Source organism: Calliopsis andreniformis, unplaced genomic scaffold, assembly GCF_051401765.1.
Source record: "Calliopsis andreniformis isolate RMS-2024a unplaced genomic scaffold, iyCalAndr_principal scaffold0240, whole genome shotgun sequence".
NCBI lineage: Eukaryota > Metazoa > Arthropoda > Insecta > Hymenoptera > Andrenidae > Calliopsis > Calliopsis andreniformis.
The window spans coordinates 3,714-14,015 of record NW_027480649.1 but is presented as its reverse complement, the minus strand read 5'-3'; the positions used below and the strand labels follow the sequence as shown (position 1 = coordinate 14,015).

General features: G+C 38.1%; 1 pseudogene; it reads right to left on the bottom strand.

Moving 5' to 3' along the window:
* Positions 1 to 9,323: 9,323 nt before the first annotated feature.
* On the bottom strand, positions 9,324 to 9,822 carry LOC143187761 (uncharacterized; annotated as a pseudogene).
* Positions 9,823 to 10,302: the final 480 nt, after the last annotated feature.

Sequence of the window (10,302 nt, the reverse complement as noted above, 5' to 3'; positions counted from 1 at the left end):
TCGATGTTTTCTCACCACCTTGCCTTCCACGTTTAGAAAACTCTCACATGTAATGCGTATAGATCTTGTTGTTGTATAGGTATTCTAATCTCATCGTCATATCCAAACATCGAGTTAGCATACGGATTATATGTATGAGTTTCAAGCTTGACGAAACGATCGTCGAACATGGGTTGTTCAGCAATATTTAAAATATTCACTGTTTTTTAGTAATTATGCACAATGAATCCCAATGATTTTAAAAATGCGATATTCACTGCACTTAGCTTCTCTTTTTTTTCCTTTCAATGTATTTAGGGGAAGCCTTAATGTCGTATGCAGTCTTATTTGTAAAGGAAAACGTTTTTTGATGCCGTGTTTCGTTGAATACAAACATCTGATTTACATGTTAGCGTCAACGTATTTTTAAGAGAGAATTTGAGAAGGATGGCCAGATGATGACTGGTTTTTGATGGATTTATGATAGGGTCTTAGTTTACGTGTGGCTAATTGAGGATGCATGAGACTAAACAGTCCCGTTGGCAACCGATGGCTGATGGTTACGTTGGACTTCCCAGCTACCGGGTGTTGTGTGACTGTTTAAAAGAAGAGCGAGTGTTTAGAGAAGGCAAGCGGTCCGATACCGTATTGCAAAAGAATGGGAATATTGTTCCTAAAGGATCTGGCCACGGAGTGGGGAAGGCTATGCATTTTGGTAAGAGGGCTGTGTAAATCCCACGGCACTTACCCCAGAACATTGTGCAAGGAACCAGTTTTCGGGTAGTTTTCTTGACATACATGTAGTACATGTAATACATGTATTATCGACATCACCATATGTGTAACTTTACTGTAATTTCTTCTCCACGAAAATCAATTAACCGTCCAGTCTGATCTATGATGCGTATTGTTAGATCCGTAATATTCCGTGCAATGATTGGAAGGTAAATGACTTGAGCAGGCGTTTCTGATATTTCATATCCAGGTGGTACGTTTGAGGAGAATGCATGTATCGTATGTGCGCACTTATCATTGTTGTATGCGCCAGCAGTTCTATTGCATTCTACTCGAATAATGTTTATATCCATGGTATTAATTGGGCTATCCGATTCATGCCGCTGATTCTGTTTCAAAGCGCGAGTGGATGAGAATCCTAACAATGAACCAATGTTGTTAGGTTTGGTAAAATTTATTCGATAAGCACACTTTATTTCTCTCTTCATAGTATTGTTATTGGCCCGAGTTAATAAATTATCATAGGCATTGTTATCATCGTCATTAATGTCAAAGTCTATATCCATTTTAGATACATCTGTTGTTAAATAATTATTAGACGACGAGTAGTCTGCATAATTGCGCGATTCAGATACTTTCTTATTGCATACAACTCATATGATCCATCGGGAATCACTATTGCTTTGTCATCCTTATCAAAGTAATATGTATTATGGAAAGAATTCACATTTGGTATCGTACTATATGTTTCAAAAGCTGTTAGACCAAGCTCATAAATATCATCACTCAAATCTACAGGCAGAAATTAGCTTACCGCCAGAATGTTACTCTTACCATTTAACGTAAATGTTATCGACATGTTTCAAGAAACAGCCCAATTCATACTGAATTATGATTACAAAGATTCAACGTTTAAATTTACTATCAACCGTTTGTAGAAATTGTAGGCACAATTGTCACAATTGGCACAATACGGAGCGAGATAAACTCCTCGCCCTTCCATAGCTCGATTGTGACGTTGCATTCCTTCCAGTTGGCCTTCCGTAGCCTTTTTATCATTTATCGCCTTAGCTACCTCCGCTGCCCCACAAACTAGTGAGCCCAGAACACGTAACAATGATAAAATAGGTAAAATACAACCACGTCTTGCAACTGGAAGTATCCGCTTTCTTTTTGCTCCAGTCTTATTTTTGCACTTATTTCTTGTTTTCGTTCCCATTCCAAGTTTCGTTTTAGTTTTCATAGCGGCCCAAAGTGTTGCAGCTGCAGCTTTTTCACTCAGGGTCAAATCTTTTGCAGTGATACGTTTTTGCGCTTTGTCAGCGAGTATATCGTCAGCTCTATGTCTCTCACCTAGATTGTTACTATGCGAATATGCAATATCGTGCTCACGACATGCAGCATCCAAGGGATTGATGCCTGAATCAGCTCTTGATAATCGCTTCGAAAGATGAGTTCCTGGGCCACAAAATTGATATCCAGGCATATGCAACTCAATGGGAAGAGCGTTTATTGCTTGATTCAAAAACCCACTACCAGCTTTTACTTTTGCCGAAGACATTCACTACAGTTTTTAATCAGTGGTTCTGGACCATCAATATGTGTTTGCTGCCAAGGACGATTGTAGTGTTCCAAACACCGGCGATATTCTTGAGCCTCCTTATCAGCTTTTATATATTCCGGAAGCTTATCCCACAAATTGTCAATATATGTATCAAACTTGTGCAATAAAATATTCTTTGGTATATATTTCAACTGTTCAGAGGTTAAATCATGAATGTTGATGTCATCTGATACGATGGGAAACATTTCGACTAGTGAACAAATCTTAATTTGGTGAATGTATATATAAGAGCGCCATGGATGCGTATGTTTCAGAATCTTGAAAACATGCGGTTCGTGAGACAATCAATGATTATACGTGTAAAAAATTTCGACAATAGAATTCAAATAACTGGCAACAACATGGGATACAGACATGGTAATATGCTACCAAACACTATACGTGGAATTATTTGTGGTCCATCCAATTGTGGGAAGACCAACGTGTTAATAAGTTTATTAGAAAGCCCTTATGGTGTACTATTTGAGAATGTCTACGTGTATTCAAAGTCCCTGCAGCAGCCGAAATATCATTATTTGGAGAATTTATTGGCATCAATAGATGAAATTGGTTATATTAAATTTTCAAACAATTGCGATGTTATTTCGCCACAATAATCGCTTCCAAATTCAATTTTCATTTTTGATGACTTAGCATGTGACAAACAAGATACGATTAGAGAGTATTTTTCAATGGGGAGACATTCAAAGGTAGACTGTTTCTATCCCTGTCAAACGCAATAAAAAATTCCCAAACATCTTATACGCGATAGTGCGAATCTGTTGATTCTGTTTAAACAGGATGGTACATAATTAAAACATGTCTTTTGATGATTTCAAAACATTGTGTCGGAGTTGTTGGCAACACAAGTATGGGTTTGTTGTGATCGATAAGGATAGCTCGATGTCTAATGAACTTTCGTGTTACAGGAGAGGATTTAATGAATTTGTAATAGCATAATGGAATCAATTGTTAATTGTCGCGCGGTGCGAGAAGAACGTTTCTGTTCAAACAATGATTGATGGACCAGATATGAAGGACCGTGAGAGAATTGCAAAGGAAGATGCTAACGCAAGTGAATCTATTCGCAAAAAATATCGAGTTTTGAAAACAGGCAAGATGGATGAAGATGCTGCATTGAACAGATATTTTGAACCACTTGTCGACCCCTTAAAACCGATTGCGGAAAATACTTATACAATGGAAGCTGATGAACAGATTGTGAAAAATGTCTCTGCAATGGACGCTGATGAATCATTGTTATCAAGTTCAAATACTAATTTGAATGATACAATAACACCTGTACAATTAAAAGTGAATAATATAAAACGGAAACATTCATCGGATAAATCATTCATGACCTCTACACCAATTCAATCGAAACGAAAAAATGTTATACGAACCAAGTCATCGATTTCTTCTATATCAGTGGATCTGGTGGTGCAATCGTCGACTATCGATGAGGATGATGTTTTTGAAACTACTAATGGATCGATTCTAACATCTGCTAGACAGCAACTACAGACATCCGAAGGTCAAGAAACACTTCATAGCTACCTTGGCCCATTAGGTATCAAATACATAGGTGCACAAAAATTCAATACAGACAAGGACGATAATATATTTATAGATGATGTCAAATACATTGAAACACCAGGTTTATATGAATTAATTTTTATCAGAATTCCTGACGATGCAGTGTACACTGATACTAATAAACAAAAATACAACAGCAAATTGATGGTAACCAATGCACACAAGCGTGATCTTAACTCTCAAAGCCCCATGGCGTAACAAAAGATTCAAATATAAACATACAGGGAGTAACAAAAATGTTACAGTTACTCGAAATGGCAGATTCAGGGGGTGATTTGAAACAACATTTTCCTTAGCGAAAATATAAGATGAGGCTTCGTTAATGAGTTATTAACGAGAAACACCGGCCAATGAGAGCACGAATTTGCCACCCGAGCGACCGCGGTAGCGTTGGGTACGCGCTGGTCGTTACGATTGTACTCCGAACAAGAAAGTCGGCATGCGTCGAAGGAAATAGCATTAGTATGAAAATATTTGCATAACGCATAAACGAAAAAGCAATGCAACAACAAAAAATGAACGGAGAATTGGAGAATTAACGTTGAAGACAAAAAGGTTGAAAGTAGTCTGCGTTAGATTTAAAACGTAATAATCACTAATGAATTAAATACAATTCATCTGTAATTTGTAAATCTATGTCACTGGGTCACTGTACCGACCCTGGTCATCGACCGTCGAAATAGTTTGTGGTTGGGTAGAATTTTTCCAAAGAAGCTCCTTGTACCCCCACGTAGTTTAAGCACCTCAGACCTTCCTTGTTCGGACACTCCGAGGTCACGTCTCCTTCGAAACCAGAGCAATAAAGCCATAAATTACCTAATGCGTGCCCCTGACCTCTGCTAAGGCGGTTAGACTGGTCCTAACAGCGACAACTGGACACATGGTGCCCACAATTTTTTTCTTATTCTTCGGGGACGAAAAAGAGTTCCTCTTCTTCGCGGACCCTTTTGGACCGATGCACGATGTGTCTGTTTTCTGTCTCGAAGCATTGGATACGTAGTCAGTAAAAGAATGGAGTGAGCACTTTTGTAAAACTGCTTGTTGGTACTCGTTGTGCACTTCTGCAAAGCACATGTTTTCTTGACAGATACTGATTTTTCTCTCTCTCAACCATGGGGTCGCAGTGAAAGTTAACTAATAATAGAACGATGGAAAACTATGTGAGGGTGGAGGGAGCTTCTTTGATAAAATTCTACCCTAGTGTAACGGATCGTGTGTCGTACATAAAACGTTCACGGATAGAGCGGCTTACCCGTGAACAAGGGGGTAGGATTCGTGTGGCGCGCGGTTAAGAAATGAGTTCCATAGACTATGATTTCTCTTTTGAAATATAACAAGAAACTATTTATTAGCTAAATGTTCTACAATAATAGGTTTCTTAACTTTATTCTTATAATGGTACTACCTTTAGTCCTCTGCGTAGTAGATTCTTATCACTATGCAATGAATGCTTATCACTAGATTTTAATAGAAATAAAATACTAATTAATCTTAATTTGAGCAGGTGGCAGTGATAGAATGCGTCAAGGAAAGACTAAGGAGCTAGTTGAAGCTGTCTCAGTCGGTAATGGAGAAGCTAATCAAAACTGCTTCAATTTAGAGGATCAAGGAGCTAGTTAAAGCTGCTTTAGTGAGGTTCGGAGTTTTGGGGAGGACTAGGGTTTTTAACACTTATTATTTTAACACTGATTAAATTTTAGCACTTAGTAATTTCGAAGAAGGCTCTCCGCTGGGGCTGGCGCTGCCCTATTTATACAGGGAAATTGCCTCCCTCTTTTGGGCCCAATGACTGACCTCGGTGTAGGGGTAGCGTCGTGTTGCACTTGCGCGTGTAGGAGTCATCGCAGGATATGCGTCCTCTATTGGTTCCGGGTTTTCAGCGCATGCATCTGGTGGTGTTTGCGCCGGCGTACAGAGAGCGTTGTTTGTTGATTGGCTTGTACTGTCATCATTCGGTCGTCATCCTGTCGTCAGCGTGTGTTCCATCGCATGCCATAGGATGTCGCCCTGATGACGTACCGATCCCGTGCGCACGCGCGCCGCGTGTCACTGGCGCGAGGATTCGATTGAGGATTCGATTGAGGATTTGATTGAGGATTCGATTGAGGATTCGATCGAGGATTCGATTGAGGATTCGAGGTTAGGGTTTTTCTTCCACTGCCACTGTTCGAATTTTGATTATCGCTTATTATTTATTAATTATTAAGAGGAAATGTCTTGCGACACTGGACTTCCTCACAAATGAGGTCGCGACTGGTTGTTACACTAGCATAAACCATTTCGACGGTCGGTGACGAGGAGCGGTACAGTAACCCTGTGACACAAGTTGACAAACTACAGCTGCAGTTTGTTCTCCCGTCCCTTTATTTTTTGTTGTATTTCTTTTTTGTTTATACGTTATGCGAATAAGAAATTTACGTATTCGTGTCGTTGCGTTGCACGTAGTTTTCATCGATTTTAACTAATTATTCACTTCATGTGATAAACAGAAAAAGGACTCGGTATTATTTATTGTGTCGCTTTCAGTTTTCATACTAATGCTATTTTCTACGATGAATGACGACATTCTTGTTCGGAGTACAACCGTAGCATCTAGCGCGCGTACCCAACGCTACCGCGCTGGCTCGGACGGCAACCTCGCCCTCTCACTGGCCGGTGTTTTTCGTTAATAACTCGTTAGCGAAGCCTCATCTTACATTTTGGGTAAGGAACAAGTAGTTTCAAATCACCCCCTGAGTCACCACTTTCAAGCAACTGCAACATTTTTGTTACACTCTGTATAAATCCTCCCCTACTTGCTCGTGCAATTAAGAGCCGAACAGGTAGAAGATTTGAACATACTACACCAAATGTCATAACAGTTAACAAGCATATACCAAATGCTATGGCAGTAAACAATAACCAAATCGGTTATATACTTTGGGATGATCCAAACGAATTAGTAGATCGCCTGCGTTTGTTAGAAGCATCGCGTCAAGCGGGTAAAAATTCACACGACATCGAGTTTCTATCGATTATCGAAGAACTTCGCGAAGCAGGTCTCATTATAAATTAAACTGCAAGCTCATAATTGATTTATTCTCAACGAAATGTTAATCAATAAGTTTGGGTTATCACTTAGAAAGTATGAGACCTCACCAGTATAGTAGTATAAATGGAGTGGCATGTTTCGAAATTATATGCTCGATAACGCGCTCTACATGATTGATTCCAACTTTGACGCAAAATACTACAAAATTCGAAATGTTACACAGCTGGAGGTCAACACAGATGCAGTCAATAAGCAGTACTTGGAACAATGCATATCAATCTTAAAGGTTCAACAGCAGGAATTTGAGAAAAAGTTGAGCACATTTCAAAGCAATGTGGTAACAATACAGAATAATGTTCAACAAATACAGCAGGAATTTGAACAAAGATTGGCTACATTTCAGAACAATTTAATAATACTGCAAAATGATGTTCGACAAGTATTGCATGTATTGAACCCTCATTCTCAAGAGGAAGATTATATAACAGACTACAGCAGTAACAACAATGTAAAAATCAATGAAATCTAAGGAAAAGCATAGCCTCGAAAACCAACAGCTTGTAAAGGAGTTGCATGCGTCAGCACGAAGAAATTTCCCCCGCAGACGTGTTATCGTACATGGATATGATGGTCTGTGGCAAGCTAATATGGTTGAGATGCGTCCATACTCACGATTCAATGAAGGTTATCATTACATACTCACAGTTACAGATACATTAAGCAAATATGCATGGGTTGTACCACTCAAAACAAAAAATGGTTTCGAAGTAGCCAAAGCATTTGCAAAAGTAATTCGAGATCGATGTCCCAAAAATTTACAAACCGACCAAGAAAAGAAATTTTACAATGCTGATGTACAGAGATTCTTAAAAAAACATAATATTAATCAGTATTCAACATATTCAGTGATGAAGGCGTCCATCGAGGAACGTTTTAATCGTACTTTAAAGCATCCTATTTGGAAACTATTTGTACTCATTGGAACATACAGATGGATCGACGCATTACCGAACCTTGTGGCTGAATACAACATACGGAAACATAGGACTATTAGAATGCGACCATGTGGTGTTGCCCCTACAATTGCTGGTAAGCTTTTGAACACAGTATATAGCCATATAAAGATTGCTGCTTCACCGAGATTTAAGGTTGGTGTCTCTGTACGCGTCAGCAAATACAAAACCGTTTCCGACAAAGGATATACACCATATTGGACTCCTGAAGTGTTCAAGATAATCAAAGTATAGATAACTAATCCTGTGACTTATCTGCTGCAAGATTCATGCGGAAAGCCTATTGCAGGAGGATTTTATGAGCATGAATTACAACGCGTTATCAATCCCGATGTGTATTTAGTGGAAAAAGTATTACGTAAGTAGGATGATAAAGTATATGTTAAATGGTTAAGGTTTGATAATTCACGCAATTCATGGATACATGAAAATAATGTACTGTAAACATAAAAGGATGTTTTTGCTATAACGTTAATATAAAAGATGCAAATAAATCGATTTTCGTAAAATAATTTTAATCTATTATTGTACAGCTTCTATCCTTTACAATTTTATTTTATAATGCCCCCAAGCTAGTGTATCATTTGAATCAGATATAAGATATCGCTTATCATCATATGGACTGAGAGCAATTTTCAATTTTGTTACAATATGTACCTTATGCAATTTAGATCTTATGAATGACTGACGACGAGTTATTTCATATGCATTGCGTAAACAATGCTTGTAATCATCGAAATTGATCATTTTGGCAACAACATTGTTTTTGACACTTTTCAACGTTTTGACATCTTTTTTACCAAACACTTTCAAAGCATACGCATTTGCTCTGAGTCCAATGAATTCAGTCATTATTGAATCACTGTTTTCATAATTCATCGAACCAGCCCTTTCTTATTGACAAGCGGTATACCATATACATTGTCTTTTGGATAATCGCTGGTGTCGAATCTATGGATATCGCATTTCATCATCTCATAAACATCTTCACATTGAATATAATAAATTAAACTGTCTGTGTCAGTATACATAATTTTACATCTTCGTTGGTGTAATGGACACATATAATCGTAGTGGAATATGTTTAGAATGGCCATACCAACGTAAATTGATTTGTTGAATTTAACCATAAGTTTACGCAACTCAATTGCAATTAAATTTTCTGAAAGAATACTTCTGCTTTGAAAGTTAGGTTTTGAGATTATTGCCTGTACACCAAATCTTCCATCCCATTTTGTCAGATGTTTTACATCAAGATGATTTCGAACATTTTTCATTGTTTTACCAAATACTGCATTGTTCTTTAATTTATACAAATTTTTTTCAAAATCATTTGATGCATGTGTTCGAAATTGAGTATTGAGTTCTATATAATCGCGAAGCCATGGTGATTGATTAAATTCGAGAATGCGTTGTATCTTTGTAATGTGAAGACCATGATGAATACACTGTTGTAAGTTGCAGTAATGTATACCGTAACGCTCCTTATCGTATAGTGTAGCTAATAACTTATCCTGTTTCTTACCAGGGGATTTGGCACGTGTTGGACAAAACGGTAGATCAGCATGATCATCATGTAGATGTTGTGGATATTCTATATCAACTTCAAGAATATAACCTATCGATGAATCAATTGCAATTGAGGATACATCAAAATTTTCAACACTATCGATCCATTGAAATCCTGCATATGGTAATGGTTGACACATTGCCCATCCATATAAATTGTTTATATCAAAGTACATGAGGTACTATGACGATTTCGATGTATCATAGGATAACATATACTTATTATTGGCTTGCGCATATCTCCCAGAACATTGACTCAAACCACCACGTATACACCGCTCGGTAAACAAAACCATTTCGATGTCAGTGAGCAATTCAAAATTAACTTTAGTATGCTTTAAGGGGGCAGACTCCTTGTGTTTTGAGCTGTGTGCGTGCGCTCACACAAGCAAAGAAAGTCATACACGTATACGCGATGAGCGAGGGAGACAAACGGTTCCGCAAATTACGCTTTACGTCTCGATACTTGCATAAATGAATTTTTCGCGGGTACAGAACCCACGAGTAGACTTCACTACAGGGTGCTCTGGTCCGTTTAAACTCCAATAAACACTATACGTTGAGAAAACTGTAAAATTACAAACTGTAAGCATGAAACAGACGCTGTTGTAAACTAGCAAGATGGCTGCCGAAGTGTCATTTTCGCAAATATCTCACGATTTAATGGTTCATAGCTCATAGCACACCAGAGCACCCTTCCTTGAATTAGCACAATATCGTGGAAATGCGATTTTCCTCAATTTAACACTTCTTGAAGGCGTAAAGCGTAATTTTCG